Source organism: Canis lupus, chromosome 27 (assembly GCF_011100685.1).
Source record: "Canis lupus familiaris isolate Mischka breed German Shepherd chromosome 27, alternate assembly UU_Cfam_GSD_1.0, whole genome shotgun sequence".
Lineage (NCBI taxonomy): Eukaryota > Metazoa > Chordata > Mammalia > Carnivora > Canidae > Canis > Canis lupus.
The window spans coordinates 27,396,213-27,422,279 of NC_049248.1; the positions used below are offsets into that span (position 1 = coordinate 27,396,213).

The following is a 26,067-nucleotide window of genomic DNA, read 5'->3' on the forward strand; positions in this document are numbered from 1 at the left end:
AACATGAGTATAATATCTCAGCAGCGTCTATAGGAGAAAGTGTGCTCTGATTTACAAACAAGATTATTTGTTCCTTCTGGAAATCCCTTTTCCAAGCATAGAATCAATTTATCCAGGTAATTTCAGTTTGATAATGCCTGCTATTTTAATCACCCAGCTCAATCCTCTGGTTCAGACTGACTATTTATCGGGCAGTCTTGTCAACACCACAAAAGGCTTCCTGGGATTTTTATTGTAATTTCATTAAACCTATGGATCAGTACAGAGGAGAATCCACATCTTAACAACACCGAATCTTCCAATCCATTAACATAGCCTATTCCTCTATTTACTAAATTATTTCATTTTCCTCAGTAACATTTAGTAGTTTGCACAGTTTAAAGAGCTTTCATTTTTTTTCATTGGATTTGTTGCAGGTATTTGATGCATTCTGATGCTCCTATAAATAGCAGTCTTTTGAAATTTCACTTTCCAAGTGTTTTGGTTTTGTTTTTACTTACATACAGAAATACGATTGATTTGGGTCATGTAAGAGTCTGACTCCATATTTTCATGTTTGACTTCTGACTTTTATAAGACCCAGCTTCCTTTTTCCCTTCTGCTCCATATCTAGATATAATTGATAAGAAAGACAAATGAGCTCCCTCTTTTCAGACTGGTGGGAAATTCAAATTTGGCAAATTCCCAGCCCTTCTTCAGGAACTTGTCCCTGGTCCTGCTCTCTTGCCACTATAAAGGCCTAACCCACTCTCTTTGCTCCATTCAAGCCTGCCTGGACCTGCTTATGCCCTTCTTGCTTTCACTAGGAATCCTTTGTGCTAACAATAAATGTTCTAAATTCTCTGGGTCTCTGGAATGTCATAAAGCCTCAACATCCTACCTCTTAATTGGGGAGAGTTATAAGCTGCCTCTGCGGGGCAAACCCAAAACAGAGTATATTTACCTTTTATCTAGCAACCTTCCTAAATTCACATACAATTTCTAATTGTAAATTATTTTTAACTTTATATGTGTAATTATATCATCTGTGAATAATAATAACAGGGTACTATTTTCAATCATTTATTCTTAAAAAATATTTTTTATTGCTTCTTTGAACTAGGTAGGACTTCCAATTTTGAATAGAACTGGTGGTTGTGGAAATCTTGTCTTCTTGCCATTCTCAGTGGTTGGGGGGTTGAGCAGTCAATATTTTATCATGTTATGTAGGCCATTAAGATTTTATTTTGTGGGTATCTTTTATCAGATCAATGAAATTCTTGACTTCTAGCATGTTAAGTATTTTCTTTTAAAAGATAAATGTATGTTAAATATGATCAAACAAGTCTTGTGGATTTATTAAAGTAATCACATGGTTTATCTCCATTGTTCATTTACTAGGTGAATTATATTGGTTGATTTTAAGGTAAATTTCACTTAGTTTTGATGTATTATCCTTTTTATATAAAACTAGATTCTGTTGGCTAAGGTTTTGCTTAATATATTCATATTTGTATTTAAAAGAAATGTTGGCCATATTTTCCATTCTTAGTTATTTTCAGGCTTTAGTATCAGGGTTTTGCTGGGTCATAAAATGAGTTAGGAGTTGGTGAGTTGCCTGTTTTTTTCTATTCTATGGAAGAATTTATGTAAAATTGGCATTATTTCTTTTTTCACTCATAGAAAGAATACACCAGTGAAATCATCTACACCTGGAGTTTTGCATGTCATCCTTGTACAGGAGCCATGCTAATCTCTGTATCTTTCCAATTTTAGTATATGTACTGCTGAAGTGAGCATTATATCTGGAATTTTTATGAGAAAATATTTTTACAATGGACTTGATTTTTTTTTAAAGATGTAGGCATACACAGATGCTCCATTTCTTCTGGGTCATTTTTTGGTAAATTGTGTTTTTCAAGAATTTCTGCTCTGTATTTTTCAAGTTTGTTGGCATAAAGTTGATTATAATATGCTCTTATTATCCTTTTGATGTGTATGGGATCTGTATGGATGTCCTCTGTTTATTCCTCATATTAGTCATTTGCATTCTCTTCCTCTCATTAAATGTTGATTAGTGTTACTAATGTGTTCAAAGAATCAAAGCCAAAACTTTGTTAATTTTTGTTTTATTGATTTCACCACTTTATTACTTTTATTCTATTACTTCCTTTGAGTTTAATTTGCTTCCCCTTTCCAGATTCTTAAGTTAGAAGTATAAGTCAGTGATTTTAAATCTTTTTTCTTTTCTAATCCCTCTATTTAAGTCAATATATATCCTTCTATTGTTTTCACTGCATCCCACTAATTTTGCTATGTTGTTTTTTTACATTTTCTAATTTGCTTTGTGATTTCCTCTCAAACACATGGGTTATTTAAAAGCATGTTGCCTAATTTTTACACATTACAGATTTTTCTAGTTCTCTTAATTCCATTCCATAATTTAACTCCATGTTGGTCATGGGACATACACTTATGATTTCAGTTCTTTGAAATTTGTTGAGATTTGCTTTATGCCCCAGAATAAACTTTAAAATATGTCTTTTTTGTATTTATTTCTTCAGTTATTGAATGTAACATTCTTTATTTGAGAATATCAAGTTGGTTAGTTGTTTTATTCAAATCTTTTATAGTCTCACTGATTTTTGTGTGTTTGTTTTATCAGCTCTTGAGATGGTGTCAAGAACTGTCAATGGTCTGAGAATTTATTCTATCTGCAATCCAAGAAGTTAATTTGCCACTATTACATGCATTGGTTTGTGATTATTTGAATTTCCTTTTATGTAAACTGCTTGTGCATATCCTTTGCTCCTTCCTTATTGTGCATTTTTGGGGGGGAGGGGGGGAGAGTTGGTATCTCTAAATTTTATCATGTAGGACCATAGCATAGATCTCTTTAGTTATGCTATTTATTTTTAGGTGTTGATAATTTATCTTGAAACCATGTTAATTCCTCATATACATTTAATACTTTTTATGGATATCCTATTGTATTTTCTACATAGATATCATCAACAAAGTAGAATAATTTTGCCTTTCCTTTTGGATTATGATGGCTTCTTACAAATAGCATATTTGGACATATTGGTGGTTCTGTTGGTTAAGCTTCTGACTCCTGGTTTTGGAGGAGATCATGATCTCAGGGTCCTGAGATTGAGCCCTGTTTTCGGCTCCATACTCAGGGGGGAGTCTGAGATTCTATCTCCCTTTGCACCTGCCCCCCCCCCCCACCATGCTCTCTATCTAAAATAAATAAATATATCTTTTTTAAAAGTGGAATAATGTTGAGGAGAAGCCATAATAGCAGACATTCTTATTCCTGATATAGGGTGAGTAATTCTAAAGTTTGTCACTTTAAGTGAAAGAAAAAGGAAGGCTGAAGGAAATTCCATTCTATTTTTAGTGCATGAAGTGTTTTTGTTATGAATGTTTACCTGAATGGGTATATCCCTCCATTTACTGATGAATGAATATGTTGAGATATCATATGTCTTATTGCCTTCATTCTGCTAATATAGTAAATAGTATTAGGTAGTCTGATGTTGCATTATATGGGAATTGCTGAGATAAGCTTTACTTGATTAGAGCATATTCTTTACACAGTCTCTAAATCAGGTTTTTAGTATAATATTTAGTATTTGTGCATCTATGTTCATAAATGAATTAGTCCATAACTTCCTTTTCTTGGACTCATCATGTTTGCCTTTGGCATGAAATTTATTTTAATTTTATAAAACAAATTAATAGCTTTTCCAATGTTTCTATTTTTTGAAACAAATTTATGATAATTTAGGATTACCCATTCTTTGAAAGTTTGTTCAAAGTCACCTTTGGAGTTATTAGGTCTGATTCCCTTGGGATAAAGTGACTTTTAATTTCTTTAATGGTTTTTTTGCTTATTGGATTTTATCGTTCTTAAATCAGTTTGGAAACTCATCCTTTCATCTAAATTTTGACATAAATTTTTTTCTTAGTATCTCTTATGATTTTTGAAACCTGTTTTCTCTTAGATGTATTTCTAAATACATTTTTATTCTATATTTTTAGAAAAGAAAATATTTCCTTAATATATATCACTCAGTGCAACCACCCCTTTTCCTCACTATTCTACAATCCAGGTGAAAATTCTCTTAATAGTTTAATCTTCTAATTGACATGTTTACAAGAAAGACTGAGTATAACTTGATGATGTACATTAATCATGACTTTACAGTAATTGTCCCTTTATATGTAAATACAGGATTCCTTCAACTGAATAGTATATTCTTGTCAAACTTAAGAGAATATTGCTATGACACCATATAATCACATTTTCATAAAACAAGTTCCAGGCAATCTGTTAGTTATAATTAATTGGACTGTAAACTACACGGAAATGAGACAAGATCTGGAAAATGAAAGATGAGAGTGGTAAGGCAATGCTAAGCGCCAGATGGATATGTAAACAAAACGAGTAGTCTTAAGGAAAAAAGTGACATCTTCTCAATTAGCAGGCATAAACATGTCAAAATTAACTCTGGAATCTGTTTTGATAAAAAACCACTATAAACCAATATGACTAAGTTAGTAGACATTTAGACAATTTATTCCTTAGCCAAAAGGGATGGTGCTTCCTTTCTCTGACCATCAAATACATAAAGTTCAAACATTTTCATATCAATATAATGGCTATACTTTCTTAGACTTTTAATACCATTGTCCACATTATCTAGGAAGATAATTCCCAAGATACTGTTTTCCTCCAACATCAAGACAGGATAATCTCTTCATTTTGAAATTATGACATTGATCTTATCAAGAGTCCTAATCTGAAAAGTATTAGCAATTATTCTGGCCTTTATACAATGACTAGGAGTACATCAGACTTATTTGCTTATGATCTCTGAGAATTCCCTGAACCACTCACACATTATTTGATAGCACATGAGAGCAAGTTAGTGAAAATGAATTAGAAAGCTCTTTATGTAATACTTTGGGGTATAAACCATCAGAGCAAAAGTGGGGTTTGCATTAGATGACTTCCGAGGTCTTTTCCTGCTTTAATAGTCTATTATCTTATGATTCTAAGAGAAAGTGAACTCTGATTTACTTTCAAAAGAAAAGGGTACAGGGAATCTTACCATCATTTTTCTGCCCAGTGACTAAGCTTTTAAATTGCATAGTCATATTATTATTTTAAAGGAAAGTGTATTGGGCAGCCCCGGTGGAGCAGCAGTTTAGTGCCGCCTGCAGCTCCAGGTGTGATCCTGGAGACCCCGGATGGGGTCTCACCTCAGGCTCCCTGCGTGGAGCCTGCTTCTCCCTCTGCCTGTGTCTCTCTGCCTCTCTCTCTCTCTCTCTCTCTCTCTCTCTGTCTCTATGAATAAATAAATTTTAAAAATCCTTAAAAAAATAAAGTGTATTTAAGAGGTTTTTTAAAAAGATTTAATTTATTTATTTGAAAGAAAGGAGAGATAAATAGATTTTATTTATTTGAGAGCAGGGGAGGAGCAGAAGGAAAGAGAGCAGCAGACTCCCCACTGAGCAGGAGGCCTGACTCAGGGTTCAGTCCCAAGACTCTGAGGTCATGATCCAAGCCCAGGGCAGAAGCTAACCTACTGAGCCACCCAGGTGCCCTGAAGAACTTTTAAAAATTTCATATGTTTTAGTTCTGCTGTCTTATCTATACTTTTCTATGATTTCAGCTTCTCTTCTTTATATTTATTTCCTTTTTTATTATTTTTTGCTCCCATGTTTATATCTTCTCCTTACTGATCCCCTGTTTGTTGTAAGTTTGCATTCATTTGGGTGACTTTCCTTGGAAAGAAGATGAAAGCATTATTTGCTTTTACTAATGTTTATAATATGTGTCCTCCTAGATAATTCTATAGCATAGTTTAGTGTGGGTAAAATGTGGGATAGAATCCTCATTAGAATTGATTGGTGTATTCTTTCTGAGTAATGGTTAAGTCCTATCTCTGCTGTTTGGTGGCTGTATTATGTAAGTTACTTGTTCTCCCCACTCCATAGGATAATAGTTATAGTTTCCTTTTAGGGTCATTGAGAAGAATAGATGGGTTAACATATATAAAGTGTAGGGACCAAGGACGGGCTACCCCAAGATATCCACTCTGGTATAAAGATTATTTTAAGTTGAAAGAAATAAAAAACCCAGCAGGTGCAGGAAGAGCTCTCTGCCTCCCCCTCAACTGCTTCAATTTACATTGGAAAGGAGAGCCTGTGCCAGGAAGAGAGCTATTAACAGACTCCCCATTACCTCTAAGGAACTTATCTGCATAATTAGGCAATCTTTGTTTTTCATAAAACGTCCTTTCACTGTCCACGTTGGCCATCCTCCCCTTTGTATCCTCTGACTCAACCCCTCTCCATGGTTCATAGAAGCTTCCTGTTGCCTCATTGTCTTTGGAATTTCATGTCTGTGTGAGTTCCCTGTACATATGCCTATTAACTTTCATTTTCTCCTGTTAATCTCGCTCATGTTAATCTGATTCTAAGTACAGCTAAGTACAGGGTAGAGGAAGGTTTTCCTCCCTGACAAAAGCATTGTAGTTGTCATTAGAGTCAGGTTTTGATTAATTATCTGTACATAGATACTCCTGACTTCTTGAGTTAGCACCAAATTAAGAATATTTTATGTGTACATATTGATACACTCAGCATGAAGCAAAATCATATATTTTTATCCCATTTCTAAAAACTTTAGAATTCATTTCTGTACATACTATCCAGTTTTCCTTCTGATATAAATGAGTAAATATTTACAATTCCTTTGTAGGCCCTCCTTCCCTTCCAAGTTTGACTTTCCTGTTGGTCCTCTGAGAAGTGACATTCTCTTGCAAGTTACTCTCTCCAGTGAGATCAGTCTATGTCTTCTAGCTATCAAGGACTCATTTCATTAGACAGAATGAGAAAAGCTCAGTGGGATTTAGGGATTGATGATATTCTCTATCTTCAATATCTGACAAAATTTGATAATTCTATTTCTTGGGATTTCACTTTCCCCCAATGTCTTGATTTTCACAACCTTCAAGTAAGAGATTGATTAAACCTTCATTGTAATTTAGGTATTTGAAAGTTTGTCTCTGCCTTTGATTTTGACTACGTCTACATTATAGCCAGTAGAGATAGATTTGTCAGGACAGTCATATAAACTTCCTAATTATCATGTCATTCTTGGGATTAAGAATTTAAAACCATAATTCTGTAATAAAAAAATTGTTCACTGGGGTTTTTAGAGGTGACCATGCCATCCCACAGTCCTTGTGTTTCACATGCTATATGTAGTATATCAAAGCAGTCACCACTTGATCTGTCAACATCACCACACCTTTAATTGGCATTTTACTCCAAGTGAGCAGAGGTAATAATTTGTTTCCTTAGATTATCAGTATCCTATTCTTTAATGCTACCCAGATTGTCACTGCTCAAAACCAGCAAGTGAAATGTAAATAATCTCAAATTCTCAACCTCGAAAATCTGTTGCCCATAGCTACTTCTCTGGAATCAAATACTAGATCTGTCAAGGTTCAGCTGCAGATAACAGAAATCTCTCTACCTAGTTTAAGAAAAATGGATATAATACAGGAAATTAGATGCTTCTAAAAGAATTGGATGATCTAGAAAAACGTCATTAGGCTTGGCTTCTATGAAGGTCTCCCAGAACATTGCACTATTGACCTGCCAAGGGGTCTATTACTTCTGCCATGGTTAATTATTTGGGAAATCAGGAATTGTACCACAATGGTTGTTTTAGGACCTCACTAGAGCAACCATGATTCATGCCAGCAATCAGATGCCTTATATTTTGCTTCTTGATATGTATGAAGCCTGGTGACCAGGTACTGGGCAGAAACTGCATATACAGCCATCACTGTGCTTGCAGCCATAAGGACCACCACCTTCTGCCTTCCTGTGATGTATCTTAGGCTTATATTCATGTTAATACATTTAGGTGTATGACATTTTTTATGATTAATGCAAAGCAATAGACCAGAGTTGAACTATTCCCATAGGATGGACATAGGTTGTTATTTTCCAGGAACTTAAACAATGCAGAAAGGAGTATCTTTGATTCAGCCTCCTAAGGCACACACTGAGAGTTTTTACCCAGCATAGAAACCAACAAGTACAATTTCTCAATCATAGGGCATGCTTATCTTGAGTTTTAATAAACACTACTGAATTGTTAAATTGCTTTCCTGAGTAGCTAAGCCAATTTATTCTTTCACCCATAATGTCTAGCAATACCTACACAAATTTTGTAATTCTATTTCTTGGGGTTTTACTTTCTTGCAAATATTTGATACAGACCCATGCCAGCATTGGATATTATCAAACTTGTTTAAATTTCCTACTTTCATGGGTAAAATATTCTACTGTATCATTTGAATTTGTATATCCTTGATTATATGTGAGATTGAGCATATTTTTTTGCTTATTTTGTATTTTAATTTCATCTATGATTTTCCCAGTTACATCTTTTGCTCAATTTTTATTGAGTTGATTTCTTTTATCCTCCTTGATTTGATTTTCCCTCAATCTGGACACTATGCTTTCTAATTTGTATAACTTGTCTACCCTGAGGTCATAAACATATTCTTCTGTATTTCCTTAATCTATTTTTGTAGTTTTGGTTTTTTAATTTTGACTTCTAATTTTTAAGTAATTTATTAAATGATTCATTTTGTCTTCAAATGCTAGTTTTACTATAAATTAAACTTTAATGTATACATGAGTTTTTTCCTTGCTTTTTATTTTATTCCAATGATTGTAAAATTATAAAGCTGTATTCATTTTTATACCTTTAAAATATGTTTTTGTATCTGAGAAAGTATTTCTCTTCTCAGACTTTTCAGAATTATCTAACCTATTTTATTCTTTCATGTGAATTTTTGATTTAGCTTAAACATTTCCATAATATTTATTTTGGGATTTTTATCCGGATAACATGGATTTATATATTAATATTCTATTGATATTATATTCCTTAAAATACTGATTGATTATAAAAATATAGTTCTTTTAGTAAGCTTTTAATTTTGTCTCAATAAATCTCTTCTACTTTTTATGTTAATTCATGTATTTGTCAAGACAAGTTACACTAGATGCTGCACTCAACAATCCCCAAATCTTCCTTACATCAGAGTACAATGTGGACCAAGTTGATTGGTGTTATGCTCAACTCAAACATTTTGGGAACCTAGATTGACGGGTCTACCATTGTCAATGAGGACTTCCAGATTGCTCTGTGTCTTACCATCTAATATGCAAATAGAGAAGAGAGTGTGAAGGATAATTTCGGAGATTTTTTAGCCAGACTGAAGTCGTGTGCATAACTGTTGTTGCATTCACAACTCAGTCATCTACTCCACGTTGCTGGAAGTGAGGCAAGGAAAGACTCTTCATGTAAGCCCAAGAGGTAAATAAAATGACTTTGGGGAACTCTTAAAATTGCCTCCCCCACCTACATAGAAAGTTCAAGAGAATCAACTAAAATACTACTAAAACTAGTAACAGAGTTTAACAAGGTAAATGGAATCAAGATTGGTTTACCAAAATAAACCTTCTTCTTATATATTAGCAATAAATGGTAAGAATTATAACAGCTAATATGACAAAGGATTTTCTTCCTGTTTAATTTAAATTGTCTCCAAACTGAATGTTTTGGCTCTTCCTTTTTAATGTTTCTAGTCTTTCATTTTTGTTTTAAATTTAAATATTGGAACATTCCATGATATTGAATTGAATGGTACTGTCTTGTTTGTTATAATAAAATTTCAAATGGTTAAAAACAAAATAAAATGCTGGAATGCCGCTGGCTGAGTTTCTGAAATGTTTGTCTTGATGGAACTCCTCAAAATGAAAGACACGATTTTGTGATCATTCTCTTGATAATAAGCCTCTACTTGTGTGGCTCTGAGCCCTCTCTTTTCCAAAGAGACAATTTTTTTTATTATTGTTGAAGTGGATTCAACAAGCAATTCTGCCTAAAGGTTTCTGGAAATTAAGTTTTTTTGTTTTTGTTTTTTGGTATGGTTTTAGAAAATAACAGTTGAATGAAAGCTTAGTGATCATTTAAATAATGACTGCCTAATTTAGTATTTCTATTAGAGTTGTTTCTCCATTTTAGGTACCTGCATAATCTATAAGCTACCAAACTGTATTGTAAAAGTTATTATTGTTGTTATTATTACTATTGTTAGTGAAAATGGCAAAATTTGTAGTCAGGAACCTAGACTTCAAGCTCTTCTTTTACTATATTTTACATATTGAGCCAGTTGCTTTGACCTTTTCCTTGTCCTTTTTAAAAAGTTTTATTTATGTATTCATGAGAGACACACAGAGAGAGGCAGAGACACAGGCAGAGGGAGAAGCAGAGAAGCAGGCTCCCTGTGGGGAGCCTGACGCAGAACTCAATCCCAGGACCCCAGGATCACGACCCGAGCTAAAGGCAAACATTCAACCATGAGCCATCCACATGCCCCACATTTTCCTTGTCTTGACTCAATTTTTAAGAGGTACGAAAACATCTTTCCTGCTCAGTGATGAAGACTGAACAATGTGTATATGCTCAGTGTCTATGGTAAATCCATCTTTTTCAAAGCTTTTTACTACCATTTTGAATACTGATAGCCTTTCAAACCATATGTCACCATTGATCTCCATACATAGATCCAAATCAGATTTCTAAATTCCTGTTTGAATGAAGAACAGACGCCTCAAATATACTTTGTCTACCATACAGCACATTGTCTTATCCTTCATATTTGATACTATCACTGGGTTCTCAATCTTATTGTTCCCTTGGCACCTGACAAAGAAATGATCTTATAAATTTTAAACATTTCCTTTATCTCTCAATTAAATAATGCTACTCTATGCTTATGCAACCCTGTTTTTAAACTTTTTCTCATGTATATCGTCAGGGTTTTATTCTGAAGCTGCCTGGTCAAGGCTCTCTAAATCTTGTTGATGTGTTGATGTGAAATCAACAAGAGAACTATAATAAAGGCTTAAAATATTCTGTCAGAAGACAGAAGTAGTTCCATTTAAGGGCTCCTAAGAATTCACTGAGAGGCTCCTGGGTGACTCAGTGGTTGAATGTCTGCCTTTGGCTCAGGTTGTGATCCTGGGGTCCTGGGATCGAGTCCTGCATCAGGCTCCCTGCAGGGAGCCTGCTTCTCCCACTGCCTATGTCTGCCTCTCTCTCTGTGTCTCTCATGAGTAAACAAATAAAATCTAAAAAAAAAAAAAAAAGAATTCACTGAGCTGGAAGAAGTTACTACTGTAATATTCTATAGTCTTTCCTCAAACCATATGATCAATAAACAATATGGTAATTGAGGTACATTTTAGATTGTGACCTATGAATTCTGAGAAAATATGAGCATTTTTAGCATTCTAGTCATTGAACATTTCCTAACATTTCTGGAAAGACATTAGAACATATTCTTGCTTGAGAACCTTAAAGATTATATGTTATAGGGATATGGACTCCTAAATTCTACTAAGTTATATCCTTGCATCTCTTTTGCCATAATAAAAGAATAGGCTTATCTGGAGAGAGAGAGAGAGAGAGAATGGAAAAAGGATGGGGGGAGTATGACATACATTCAGAGAGAACTAGAGTATACAGACAAGGTAGAGAAAGAAAGAACAGCTGTGTGCCTGCATTTGGATATCCAGTTTTTTGTTTTTGTTTTTTTTTTACTTATGATAGTCACACAGAGAGAGAGAGGCAGAGACACAGGCAGAGAGAGAAACAGGCTCCATGCACCGGGAGCCCGACGTGGGACTCGATCCCGGGTCTCCAGGATCGCGCCCTGGGCCAAAGGCAGGCGCCAAACCGCTGCGCCACCCAGGGATCCCCAGATATCCAGTTTCTTATTTTGATTCTTAAGGAGCAGATCTGTTTCCTGCCCTTGAACTCTATATGTACCCAAATATCTTTCCAATATATTTTACCATAGCAACACCTGTGCTATAGTGATCAACTAACTCAATTTTCCAGCAACTGTCCCAATTTTGGCCCAAATGCCATGAATTTTGGGAAATCCTTAAATTCCAGACAAATTGGGATTGCCAGTCAACCTAACCTAATCTGTGAGTAACTGCCTCTTAAAATAATGTGATGTGGAGATCCCTGGGTGGCGCAGCGGTTTAGCACCTGCCTTTGGCCCAGGGCGCGATCCTGGAGACCTGGGATCAAATCCCACGTCAGGCTCCCGGTGCATGGAGCCTGCTTCTCCCTCTGCCTATGTCTCTGCTTCTCTCTCTCTCTCTGTGACTATCATAAATAAATAAAAAAAAATTAAAAAAAATAATGTGATGTGGGTTTTGGAAACTACCAACCAGGAAAGCCTTAATTAAAACAAAATTTAATCCACATTCAACTGATGAACATCTATTACATTCAAAACCTCTGTTAATGCATCTTACTTTCTACTTAGTTCTAGTATTTACTACTTAGAACATGATGTAGCTGTGGGCAGGAACATTCCGATAAACAGAGATGAGTTAACTGTAAGTAAATAAAACATTTCAGATTGGGATGATCCATGTTGAGAGGAATTACCAGAGTATGTTGCAATTTTCAATGTCAGAATCCTAAATTATAACATTGTGTCACAGAGTTGTTTTAAGAGGGCAAAAGTTATCAAGAAATTCACTGTACTGAAATAATATTCTTCTTCCTTTTTACATATCTATACAAAGAAAATATTTTGCTCTTAATATAAATATATTATGCTATACATATAGCCCACATATTTATGTATTCATATCTATATATATTTAGCATATATATATATATATATATATGCTAAATTAGGGAAGTGTGCTTTGTAAATAGCTTTTCCTCCCTCAAAAATCATGTGACCATCAATATTTGCAGCTAATATGATTTAATAACTGTATACCCTGCAAGAGGTCAATAAATGCAAGAGAAATCAAAGTCATAAAAAAGCCGAAGAGATGATTACTTAAGAAATGACAGCTGCATCAACCTGAGAAGCAGCAGACAGACCACCCAGAGAGGCTGCCTCTCAGTGGTGGCTCCCTGCTGGCTCCCCATACCCACACCCAGTTTGAGAAAAGAAATGATGACAGCCTAGTTAAGAGGCACAACCCTCACCAATAAAAAGATTGTCAGCAGCTTTGCAGATGGGCTCAGGAAAGCCTCTTAGCCTATAAAACACTTATCTCACCCAAATAGCCCTATATTCCTGTATCTTTATTAGGGTTATCAGTTGAAGAGCAGTGGGAACCTGAAAAAATATGGTCTACTGGGGAGATCTTGTCTCCATATCGTTCTTTCCTGCAGCTCTTTCATTTGATCTTCTTTGCAAATTGTGATGGAGGCAATGAAGTCACAATCATTCTATTTTGTTGATCAGAAATCAAGAGATTTTTATTGTCTTGCTTGACTGGTTAATACCATACTTCTATCACTTAAGCTAATATTTATTGAGTAACTATATGTCAGACATTGGGTTAGACACTTGAAATGGATTATTTCACTTACTTTCACAAAATTGCTTTGGGGTAGATAATATTATTGTTCCTAATTTACAGAATAGAGACCTTGGGGCTCAGACGGTCATAGCAATCTATGCAAGAAAGCACCAGAATTTAAGCCTGGGGCCTAGAATGTAATCCTAGAATGTAATCTCCACCTAATCTTGACCCTGTAGTACAAGTCAATATTTTTTAATGTCTATTACTTGAATTATTTTGCACTTTTTTTGGAAATTTTTGGCACTAGATCATTATCCTATGAGCTCATACTAATTATTTCCACATTCATCCAACAGACATTTATTGAACACTTAATATGTGCCAGGCACTGTTATAAGTTTTGAGAAAATATTAGTTTTTTTAAAAGGCCACATATTCTATAGTAAGATGGTTATATTCTTTGCTTTTCTTTAATTTTTCTTAATTCTCCTTAATTAGTTATATAAGGATGCTGTTTGTATTCCTACACGTTGTCTAACATATGTGAGTAGTAGGACGATAGTATAAGTCATGGGGCTTAAATGGTTTTGACAAGAGGTTTGGAGTTTGAGAGACTGCCAATAAATATACAAAATGATGGGTGTTTGGGAGAACACTTATCTCCCACTCCTCATAGTGCTCTGTAGAAGATGCCACTGCTTCAGTAACTCTAGTGACCTCTCTTTGCCTGCTCACTCTTCCTTGCCTGATTTTCTGAGTTTAAGAGAAGAAACTGAGAGTGCTTGGTTCAATCTCTTCTATATTTGGTTTGGGATCTTATGCCTCCTGAGAGGGTGCCTTTAAGTCTGCTTTCTTTCAAAATTAGCTCAGCTAGTGGAGCAGATTCTGCTCCTGTGTGTGGAGGTCTGCTAGTGTCCTGTGCTCCCTGTGATGGGTGACATGTCACAGCTCATTAGGTTTAAAGTTGATGTTCATTCTCTAAAGAGTTCTTCTGGTTAAAAAGCAGTCATTTCTGTCTCTCATTCCTGCTTCTTTCTCTTAATTTCATCTGAACTTGGGATCATGTACGTGTACCTTTTCTGGATCTATAAAGGCTATATCAGAATTGTCTGTCAATTTGCTAGTGTGCTCAGATCCCACACCAGAGAGACTACCCTATTAATCTCCAGTACATACTCATATGTATCTCAAGTCCTTAAAACATGTCCAATAAATGCTTGTTGGAAAACAAATGGGCTTCAATATTTCTCACTTGTAATATAAACAAGTTGAATTAATTTCTCAAGTTCCAGCTAGAACAGATACATAGAACCCCCCCAAAAATACAGGAAAGGCTACCACTTCCAGTCTAGACAGAGTAACAAGGACTAAATTAACTGACTTACCTAATTTTTTTTTAAATGTTGAATCGGACTTCATCAAAATTAAGAATGACTGTTCTTTGAAAGACACTGAATAGATAAATAGTTTCTATTTTGATTGCTTTCTTTAAATTAAGATTATAAAGACCAACCATAGATTGGAAGAGAATGTGTACAAAGTACATATCTGATAAAGATTTGTATTCAGAATATATAAAGAACTTTCAACATTGACAATAAGAAAATGAACAATTCAGTAAAAATATGGGCAAAAATATGAGTGGAGGCTTCACCAAAGAAAATACACAATGATAAGAAGCACTCAACATGAGTTGATACTCAACATCAACTTGGGAAGTTGAGAAGTTGAGATCAATGAGAAGATACTCAACATCATTGGTTGACTCCTGGCTTTCCTGAATCTCCAGCTTGAGAGTGATATGCCTGGGATTCCTTTTGTTTCACTGGCCTGAATATCTACCTTTTCCCGTATCTCGCTCTCAGTGAATTATCCATTAGAATGACTAAAAATAGGGAAAAATGCATTTAAAGTATTTATATTTATCTTAATCATATTTGAGAGTTTTCATGTCTTTCTGTGGGTCAAAGTATGGTATCCTATTTCTTCTGCCTGAAGGATTATCTAAAGGTAACATTTCTATGGTACAGGTTGCCTTGTAATGGATGCTCTCAACTTCTGTTATCTAAAAAAATACTGTGTCTTTATTTCTGGAAGATATTAACTGTGTATAGAGTTCTAGGTTGATAGTGTTTGTTTTTGTTTTTTTTTTCTGTCAGTATTTTAAAGATGTTGCTCACTGTCTTCTTGCTTACATCACCTCTGATGAGAAATCTTCTGTCATCCTTATTTTGGTTTTTCAGTACATAATGTATCTTTTCTCCCTGGCTGTTTTTAAGATTTTTATCATTGAGTTATAGCAACTCGCTCATAGTGTACGTTAGTATTAGTTTTCTGTATGCTTCTTGTACTTGGCTCTTGCTGAGCTTTTTAAATCTGTGGGATTATTGTATTTCCCATCAAATTTAGAAAAAAATCAGCCATTATTTTTTCAAATATTCCCACCCCACCCTTGCCATGGGGATTCCAATTGCATGTATTTTAGGTTAGTTGAAGTTATCTCACTGCTCACTGATACTCTGTTTCATTTTTTAAATTATTTTTTCTGTATCTTTGGGGTAAATACCCAGTAGTGCAATTGCTGGGACATAGGGTAGCTCTATTTTTAACTCTTTGAGGAACCTCCACACAGTTTTCCAGAGTGGCTGTACCAGTTCACATTCCCACCAACAGTGCAAGAGGGTTCCCTTTTCTCCACATGCTCTCCAACATTTGTTATTTCTTGCCTTATTAATTTTCATCATCATCACTGGTGTGAGGTGGTATCTTGTTGTGGTTTTGATTTGTATTTCCCTGATGGTAAGTGATATGGAGCATTTTCTCATGTGCTTGTTGGCCATGTGTATGTCTTCTTTGGTGAACTGTGAAAGGATCCTCAGTGTCCATCGACAAATGAATGGATAAAGATGTGGTCTATATATACAATGAAATATTACTCAGCCATCAGAAAGGATGAATACCCATCATTTGCTCCAACGTGGATAGAACTGGAGGGTATTATGCTGAATGAAGTAAGTCAATCAGAGAAGGACAATCATCATATGGTTTCATTCATAAGAGGAGTATAATAAATAGTGACAGGGATTATAGGGGAAAGGAGGGAAAATTAGTAGGAAAAAATGGACAGGGTGACAAAACATGAGAGGCTCCTAACTCTGGGAAACGAACAAGGAGTAGTGGAAGGGGAGGCAGGTGGGGGAATGGGGTGACTGGGTGATGGGCACTGAGGAGGGCACTTGACAGAATGAGCACTGGGTGTCATACTATATGTTGGCAAATAGAACTTCAATAAAAAATACATTAAAAAGAAAAAAATATTTTTTCTGTTTCTTCCAGTAGTTTCAATTTCTATTGCTATGTCTTCAAGGTAAGTTGATTTTTTTTGCAACATCTAATCTGCCATTTATCCTATCCAGTATATTTTTTATTTCAGACATTATAGTTTTCAGCTGTGGAAATTTGAGGGCCTTTTTTTTTTTTTATCCATGTCTCTACTTTTTGAACATATGGAATTCAGTTAAAATCATTTTAATGTTCTTTCCTATTAATTATACATCAGTAGTAACTGTAATAGGTTTATTTTTCTCCTTTTTGGGGTTGAGGGTCATGTTTCCCTGCTTTGGATGCCTGGTAGATTGTTGTTGTTGTTGTCTTTTAACTGTATACTATTTTAAATAAAATTTTCAGTTTAGGATAGTTGTAGATTTACAGAAAAAATATGAGGAAACTACAGAGTTCTTATATACCTCATGCCAAATTTACCCCACTATTAACATCTTACATAAGTTTGGCACATTTGTGATAATAAATGACCAATATTGATACATTGTTATTAACTAAGTCCATCTTTATTCATATTTCCTTATTTTTAAAAATAAGGAAATTTCCTTATTTATTTGAGAGACAGAGAGAGAGAGAGCAAGCTTGGAGAGGGGCAGAGGAAAAGAATCTCAAGCAGACTTTCCACTGAGTGGAGCCCAATGTGGGGCTCGATCTTACCACCCTGAGATCAGGTTCTGAGCCGAAATCAAGAGTGAGACCTTTAACCAACTGAGCCATTCAGTCACCTCCATATTTCCTTATTTTTTTACCCAATGCCTTTTTCTGTCCCAGGATTCCATTGAGATGGCATGTTCCATTAGGCAGTCATGTGTTCTTAGGTTCCTTTGGCTGTGATAATTTCTGACTTACCCTATTTCCAATGACCTTGACAGTGTTGAGGAGTGTAAGGTATTTTGTAGAATGGCCTTCAATTATTTGTCTGATATATATATATACATATATATATATATGTATATATATATATCATAATTAGGTTGGGGCTGTGTCTCTTTGAGGGGAGAACTGCCATTCTAATCACATCATATCAAGGACACATATTATCAACATGACTTAGCACTGTTGATGTTAAACTTGATCACCCAGCAGAGGTAGCATTTGCCAGATCTCTCCACTGTAAAGTTATCTTTCTCCCTCCTTTCCATAATGTACTCTTTTGAAGGAAGTTATTATGCATAGCCCATGTTTAAGTAAGAGGAAAGCTGTGCTTTCCCACTCCTTGAGGGTGGAGTATCTACATAAATTGTTTGGAATTCTTCTGCACGGGAATAATTTTTGATTGGATGCCAGACATGTTGAATTTTACCTTTGTTCTTGAGCTTTGTTGTGGGATGCAGTTATGTTACTTGGAAACCATTTGATCCTTTTGGTTTTGCTTTTAAGAATTGTTAGGTGGGACCAAATGCTGCTTAGTCTACGTCAAATTATTCTCCACTCTTGAGGCAAGACCCTTCCGAGTACTCTAACTAATGCTGTATGAACTATGAGATTTTCCTGTCTGGCTTGTGGAATAAACAATATTTCTGCCTGAGTGCCGGATATTATTCCCTTTAATCCTTTTTGGGTGATTCTTTCCCTGGCTTCGAATTTTTTTCTTACATAAATATGGTGATCAGTACACTGCAGAACAGGCAAGCAGGACCCTCTACAGACCTTTTGAATTCTTCCTCAATGTAGCACTTGGCTTCCCAATACTCCAGCTTGCTAACTCTAATCATTTTAGTTCCTTCAGACTCTCAGCTCTGTGTCTTCAACTAAGAACTAAGACTCTGCTAGTGGTCTCTTTGTCTCCTCTGAGATATATAAATGCATTAAAGGCACTAAGCTCAGGAAAAAGTAGTATTGATTAATTTTCCAGTTCTTTGGGACCATTCTCTTTCATTACCTGATGCCCACACAATGTTTGAAAATATTGTTTCGTATATTTGGAGGTATTATTTTTTCAGGCAGGATAATAAACCTGGTCTCTGTTAGTCCATTTTGGTCAAAAGTGGAAGTCTCCTCTGTCACTTTTGTCCTCTAACTTCCAGTTATACGGAACCACCTGCGATTTCCATAATATGCTGTGTAAATATCACTTGCCTCTGGCCTCTGCAGATTTTGGCTATCCCATTTCTTTCATATTTCTCCTTCATTTTTTACTTGACACATTCTTTGTCAGCTTTTACATCCTATTATTGAAATCTCTTCATTCATTTAATTTATTGTTTGAAGGCTTACCAGATATTATCATCTTATTTGATTCTCACAATGTTCAGTTTGACTTCTTAAAATTTGTCCAGTGAATAAGTAACAGAAGAGGAGTCTGAATTCTGATTATATCACTCCATGCATGTTCCTTTCATGATGCATTATTATTTTCCTTCATAATTTTTGAGCATATACAATGTTTCTAGCCTTGAATTAAAGTGCCTTGGAAGTGGTCCTAGTTCTAGAAAACACAATCTTTATCCTAAGTATCTTAAAATGCAGTTAAAAAGAACATAAACACACTTCAAATATGTAATAGGACAAGGAAGCATAGGACCAAGTAAATGAGGTGGCACAGAGGATCTTTGTATTGTTTCCTAAGAGATCATAATAAGATAGAATAGTTGACCAGCTCTTCATGGATGACATGTGAGAAGAGCAACATTTTGATGAATATTGAGGATTTAACTGGATCAGATATTCCTAATTAGTTTGCTGAGGTTCAGGGGTGTTCCACAAAAGGATTAGAGGTGTATCAAGATATAAGTCCCCTCGTGCTCAGGATGCCTAATAAGGACCACAAATCACTCATTTTATCTATTAGTATCCAATAGATATATCATCTTTTAGGAAGTGAAAGGATTAGGATAAAGGGAAAATCAGATACAGGAAAAGCAAATGAGGATAATAAGCAGAATAGAGAGGGGAAGCTTGTGATGAACAACCTGAGAAAGCTCAGACATGTGAAGTGTTGTGAGATTGTGGAGTGGCACTTGGATCAGTCACTATACAAATACAATGCCTATTTGTAATACTGTTTGGTCAAAAAAGAATAGGAAGGAAGGAAAGGAAGAAAAAAAGAAAATAAAAACAAAAACCTAAAAACTTAGGATACTATAGAGAGTGTCTTTCAAATAAAAATATTAGTCTTTAAATTCATTTCCAGTTCAGTGTTTTTATCTTGTCTCTACTTTTCTATAGTTTTATGACATTAGTTCTTTGAGGAAAGGGAGAATAGTATTTGGTTTTGATTTCATTATCTTAAACATATTTTACTGAAGTAGGACAATACTATGAAGTATTAATTAAAATATCTGAGAATATGTGTTTGAACAGAACAAGCTCTCCTCATTTCTTTTGCTAATTCTGCAGACTAGCTTAAGATCCTTAGGTTTTGGTAATGGGAAGAAGAGATGAACCAGAAGAAAGTATTAAGATCCTTATGCAGATCTTTCAGCCAGACTTTCATCCTCTTATGCCCTCCCCACATCCCAAAGTGACCTTCAGGGATAGAGGTGGGTAAGCTTCATCGTGGCCTGGGAGAGAAAAGGTGAAACAGCTGTGTGGTATGTCTAAGAGAGTCAGAAGGGCATCTTCTCAGAGTCCCTGACACTCCCTCAAGGATGCATTATATATTTGACCATTGTAAATGGTCAGATGTGATGCTGAGACTGGAACACCTGGAGGGTCTCATTGTCAGGGTGGTCAGGATAAAGGAATACTCTCATTGGATGGGATATCAGACATTTCAGCAGATGCAAATATGGAGGAAGAACAATAACGAGGAGGCAATAATATACAATAATGTACAATAGATTCAATAGTAAGCATATCATCCAATGATAGATGCCTTTCTTTGCTCCACACAAATTCCATTGACACAACTTGGAATACCCCAGGAACTTGGGTGCCATTCTGGGGAGAAAGTCATGGGGAAATTTTTAATTTACCAACAATAAATCTTATCTTACTGGATTTACCTGATATTGATGAAGATTACATTTCCTGACACTGGGTACAATGAGAATTCAAAGTAGGTATCATATTGTTTTGCAAAAAAATAAAGGTTTTGCACATCTGAATACATGATACAAAATTTTGTGCACTCTACTCTATTCTAGGAAAGTCGATTAAGCTACCAGCTTGAAGAGATTAAGAAGAGGGCTCTCAGGGTCATAATTCTAACTTTTCCATCAGTTCCTTATGGTGTTTTGCCTCAATTTCTCTATTTGTAAAAGCAAATTTGGCATGTTTCCTTCTTATACACTAATGGTACCTAGGGTAAGGACACCATGTGGTTTCAATTTTTCAGTGCTGGTTCAGCTGTGTAAGTTTTACCATCAGCCTTAAAGATAGGAGAGAATTTTAAATAAGACTTTTCCTGGACTTGGCATTCATTTTCCAAGTTTTTGCTTACTTGGTGCCTTATGATATGGTAATGTATTCCCATGACCTTGGGAATCATGTATATTCAAGGTAGAGGCTGATGTGGAAAAAAAAGACTTTGATTTTATTTTTTAGAAAATAACTTGATGCACTGCCTCACCTTTGTATATGAATACTCTCAACGTGCTGAGTCTTCAGGGTTGAAAGATACTAAATAGGTTTGCTTGGGCACCTGTTATTGAAAGCTATAAATGTCCAACATGCATCGGATGCTTCAGTTGACTTGGTTAGGATCGGCCCCTCACTTGATGGGAAAAGATTTCCTTGTACAGAACGTTCCCTGCCTCCATTCAAGGAGGGAGGCCAGCCAGAGGAGCTGGCTGTTTATTTTTGAGCCCATGTAAAAGGAGCTCATGAGTAGACACCTCCTGCTGTAGACCAAGCCTGGCAAAGAGGTCATCTTTGTTGCAAGTGGCTGAGGAATTACCTCCCCTGCTGATGATTGGGGATATTTTTAGCTACAAACTGAAACTTTTCATTCTTGAAATTGTTTTCATTTCCACCCAAAGAGGCAAACTGCATGAGTTGGGGGAAAAAAAACAAAATAAGAGGCAAAAGCACTAATAGGAGCCGTGTGTCGGTGTAAAAAGAAACCCGATGAAATTGCTTCCCCTGGTGCTGACAACTTGGTCCTGGCACCAGGGTGGTTCTAATAGCTCTAGGCTAAAAGAATCATTTCCATAGTGCAGCCATAATGATAATGTAAATTTCACTTAAGTATACATGATTACAGAAAATTGCACAGAATTGCAACAGACTTTGTGCTGTACTGTTTATGGAGCAATATAGATTTACCTTTTTTTTTTTTTTTTTTTTCTAAATTCAACTGAAGGCAAACTTTTGGATTCCAGAAGAGGATAAAAGTCTACAGCATTGTGTTAATGTGTTTTAACATTCTAATGCAGGTTTGCCACACATCTGCTGAGTGCTAACAGTGAAGTGAGAGGTGGGAGAGATTCTTGCACATTTACCAACTTGCAGAGCCCCACTTTGAACAAAGTGTTTTCTAAAGTCTCCAGGAGTGCTCAGTCTATACGTGTTCAGAGCAGAAGGAAACGTTTCAAGGTCCTTGCAGTTGAAAGGGTGCATGAAGATACCCTGTCCCGCATCTGCTTGACCAGGAACTCCTCGAACACCAGGTGCACATCCCTTGAGGCACTTCTTTGTCCCATCACATATTACTATGGTTTGTGTACATGCTGAGTATCAGTCCCCTCTCCTGAGTTTCTAAAAAGCAGGCGCTGTACTTTCCTCACTGAGCTTGAGCTGGATACCTTATAACTAGTAGGTCTTCAATAACTATTTGTTGAATTAAGTCAAACTGGGGTAGGGTAATTCCTTATATTAAAAATACAGAAATACTTTGGCATAAAATAATTAAATATGTATTAAAATTTTATTTGATTTTTCACAATGGCCAGACCATCTGTCTGGAGGGACAGAAAGGAGGTGTCAGGGAATATGGTGTACTCTTGGAGTGTTTGGGCAGGGCTGGCAGAGAACTAACACCCAAAACGAAAGGGAAAGAAGCTAACTAAAGAGACTACTATCTGTTCACTCATTTACTCCTCCCAGCAGCTCTCTGAAGTAGATAAATTAATTTTCATTTTACTGATGAGAACATTGAATTTCAGAGAGGTGAAATACACATCCCAGCCTCATGCCCTTAAGATTTGACTCCATCTCTGTCTAAATCCCAGTCCCAAGCTTTTTCTACCACTATCCCTCGAAGAAGAATGTCTTGCCTATGCCCAATACCAGAAACAAGCTTCCATTTCCATTCCTATTTACTTTTCTTAAAATAACCAAGCCATTTTCAGAAAGAGGAGCTGATACTCAAAGTAATATTTCTGCCAAGAATCCAAGAAGAATCCTATTGATTACTTTCTATCTATTGATGATTGACTCATATTATGGGTAACTCCAGGAGTCATGGTGGTCTGTGCTTATAGCTGGTTGACTCTTGCATTTCCTTGTGAGTTCTCTGGGATACGACTGCTGCTTCTGGTTCATGGTGAATAATAACATATCTTGGTGATAGTAGTAGCAGATAAGAGTGCTAAAGCTAGGCAGAAGTTTCTCTGTGGGTGTGATGGGATTGAACACTCAGGGAGGAATAGAAAATGTTTATCATGTAGATTATGCACAGGTTCTGCATGGAAAAAGAGGACTCCTTGGCTATGAGTTGTCTTTTGGAAAAAAAAAAAAAGGAAAAATGAAAAGAGAATGCCTCTTCATGCTACACACATCCCATTGTTCACCAGTACATCCAGTAGCTAGCATGTTCGTTTCATTTTCCAGGTACAAAAGCAAAAGGCCCTGTGTAATTATTCCGTAATTAGCTGGAAATTACGATCTCATAAGTAAATATCTATAAATATTTCTAGACCTTCCAGCTTGCTTGGTAATTAGACTTGGAGTTCTTAAGAGAATCTGGAATCTTTGAAAATGCTTTCCAACAGTATTTGTTATTGGTGCCATATGAAACAGAGTGTGCCTGAAATGCACTATGACTTTTGCAGTATTTTGGCTTTTAGGCAGAATTCTCCAGGTATGTACAAGTATTGCCAACAACCAAGTCTGTAAGTTGTTTTAGCTAGAATAACTAATACCACATATTGACTTAAAATAAGCGCAGATTTGAGGCATGAAAATGGAATCCCTATATTTTCTCTTCGCAATCACAGTGGACACTTCATTACCTCCTATGTGGTTAGAGAACCAGTAGAGGTAACCAAGTGTAGGTGCAAGGGAAGGGGGTTGTGTCTGTCAGTGGCATGGAACCCTGTGTTCCTTGATGAACTCCTCCCAAGGCTTCCCATCCCATCATACTGAGGTTTTCAAGTGTGAAACAATCATTTGGAAAAACTTGAATACAATAGTAAAATGAATTTATATTCAAATACTACCCAGAAAAATTTTCAAGTGTGAAGGCAATCTCTTATGCATCTTTGTGCATATTCTTTGCTAACCATTACACAGTTCTTGCAATCCTGTGGTTTCTGCCTTTACTGGCTCTTTTCATGTTGCTCAGATGAGACTAGTTGCTCAATAAATAGTTTTGGAATGAACAAGGGAAGAAATGAGAAAGTGTGAAGGAATACCAGTGTTTATAGTAAGGAGACTGAAAGTCAATGGCATAAGCTTTTCTAATTTGCAAATGAGGATTAAAGGCTAAAAGCTTACTTGCAAAATTACTAAGATGACAAAAAAGAAGGGACGTCGTCTCTAAACCCATGTTGTGACAGTAAAGAATTAAGGAGGATTTCTTGAACTTTTATGGAATACCTGATTACTTTTATTTAGAGAAAGATTTCTTGTATTAGATGTTTTGAAACATTTATTAGAGGTCTCATGTTAAAAATTTTGTGCTAATTAGAATTTAACATGTAGCAATTTCATTCTTTTCAACTTTTAAAGTTTATTTTTGGCCAATAAATTCTAGGGAAGTAATTCTCAATTGGTTGGTTCTCCTAGAGATCAAAACTGCCCCCTCATTTCTCCATAGCATCAGTTCTCAAACTTTTTGGCTTCAGGACCCTTTTATACTCTTTAAAATTAGTGAGGACCACACAGTGCTTTAGTTTTACACAGGGTGTATCACTTTTTAATATCTTGGAAACTAAAACCAAGAGAGTTTAAAATATTTATTTATTGTATATTATATACATGTACCAGACAAAATAAGTTGAATCAAGCTTCTAAAACTATATTAAACTCCATTACAACCTTTAAACACTGTCATCTTAGAAAATATTTCCTTCTCTTTATTCTTGTAATACCATTGACTATTTAAATAACAATTAGAAACCCATTACATACTAGTATAAATAATATTTTTAATGAAAAGTAATTTTTTAAAACAAAAGCATTAGAAGATTGACATTATTTTTATAGTATGGTACATTTGGTTAATTTTTGGTTTAATAGGGCAGCCCGGGGGCTCAGTGGTTTAGCGCCACCTTCATCCCAGGGTGTGATCCTAGAGATCCCGGATCGAGTCCCACGTCAGGCTCCTTGCATGGAGCCTGCTTCTCCCTCTGCCTGTGTCTCTGCCTCTCTCTCTCTCTCTCTGTGTTTCTCATAAATAAATAAATAAATAAATAAATAAATAAATAAATAATCTTAAAAAAATTTTTGGTTTAATAGAGGATAACTGGATTCTTGTATTTGCTTCTATATTCAATCTGTTGTAATAGATTGTTCCATTGAGTTATGTGAAGTTAGAAAAGTTGAGAGCATTTTACAAAATTTTCAGATAATTATGGTTATTCATTGATATTATACTCAAACTTGACAAGTGATAGCTTCTTTTTTTTTTTTTTAAGTGATAGTTTCTTAAAGGTTAGTGCTATGTAGCATCTGGAACCATTATCAATGTAAACATCCTCCATTATATTAAAATCAACTGACCGACCTTGTGCACTTTTATACATTCATGATCTTGTATCACTTACTGGTCATTTACAAAAACTTAGTTTATTGAGTTATGCAGATTTTCCAAATATTGACCCATTTTATTACATGATGTTAAAAAATCACACTTGTTAATAACTTCACCTGTTTCATCTGAGAAGTTTCAAGTATAGGAAAGCTGTAAAGCCACCAGAGGTGGGAAAAAGTTTGTTGGCAATAAAACTATCCGTCATTTTCTTTGTTGTGACAGCTTTACTTCTTTGTTGTTTTTTTCCATTTTCGGAGACAGTGTCAACCAAATGCCTAAATCTGAATAGTTATAGTTTGTCTATAGATTGGGCTTTTAAGTAAATGCAGTGTTCTGTAAAGAAGAGCTGATGATTCAGTTCATAATTTAAAAATCACAGAAGAGCTTATATTTGAAACAACCTCCATACTTTGATATGAAGCAGACATGCCTTT

The 26,067-nt window shown here is 35.5% G+C and overlaps 1 long non-coding RNA gene and 1 other non-coding gene across 7 annotated transcripts in view; one reads left to right on the plus strand and one right to left on the minus strand.

Moving 5' to 3' along the window:
* Positions 1–848: 848 nt before the first annotated feature.
* The window catches only part of LOC102156632, a 98,809-nt gene continuing 73,590 nt past the window's right edge, over positions 849–26,067 (plus strand). For 4 of the 6 annotated variants that reach the window (XR_005379990.1, XR_005379993.1, XR_005379994.1 and 1 more), the window contains exons 1-4: positions 849–933; positions 2,645–2,734; positions 9,070–9,397; positions 22,095–22,328. This is a non-coding gene — a long non-coding RNA (uncharacterized LOC102156632). Of the gene's footprint in view, positions 934–2,644; positions 2,735–9,069; positions 9,742–22,094; positions 22,329–26,067 lie in introns of those variants that run through there. The other 2 variants (XR_005379991.1, XR_005379989.1) reach the window with 2 other exon arrangements.
* On the minus strand, positions 1,675–1,779 carry LOC119866483. Its single transcript, XR_005380231.1, has one exon. It is a non-coding gene; the product is annotated as a U6 spliceosomal RNA (small nuclear RNA).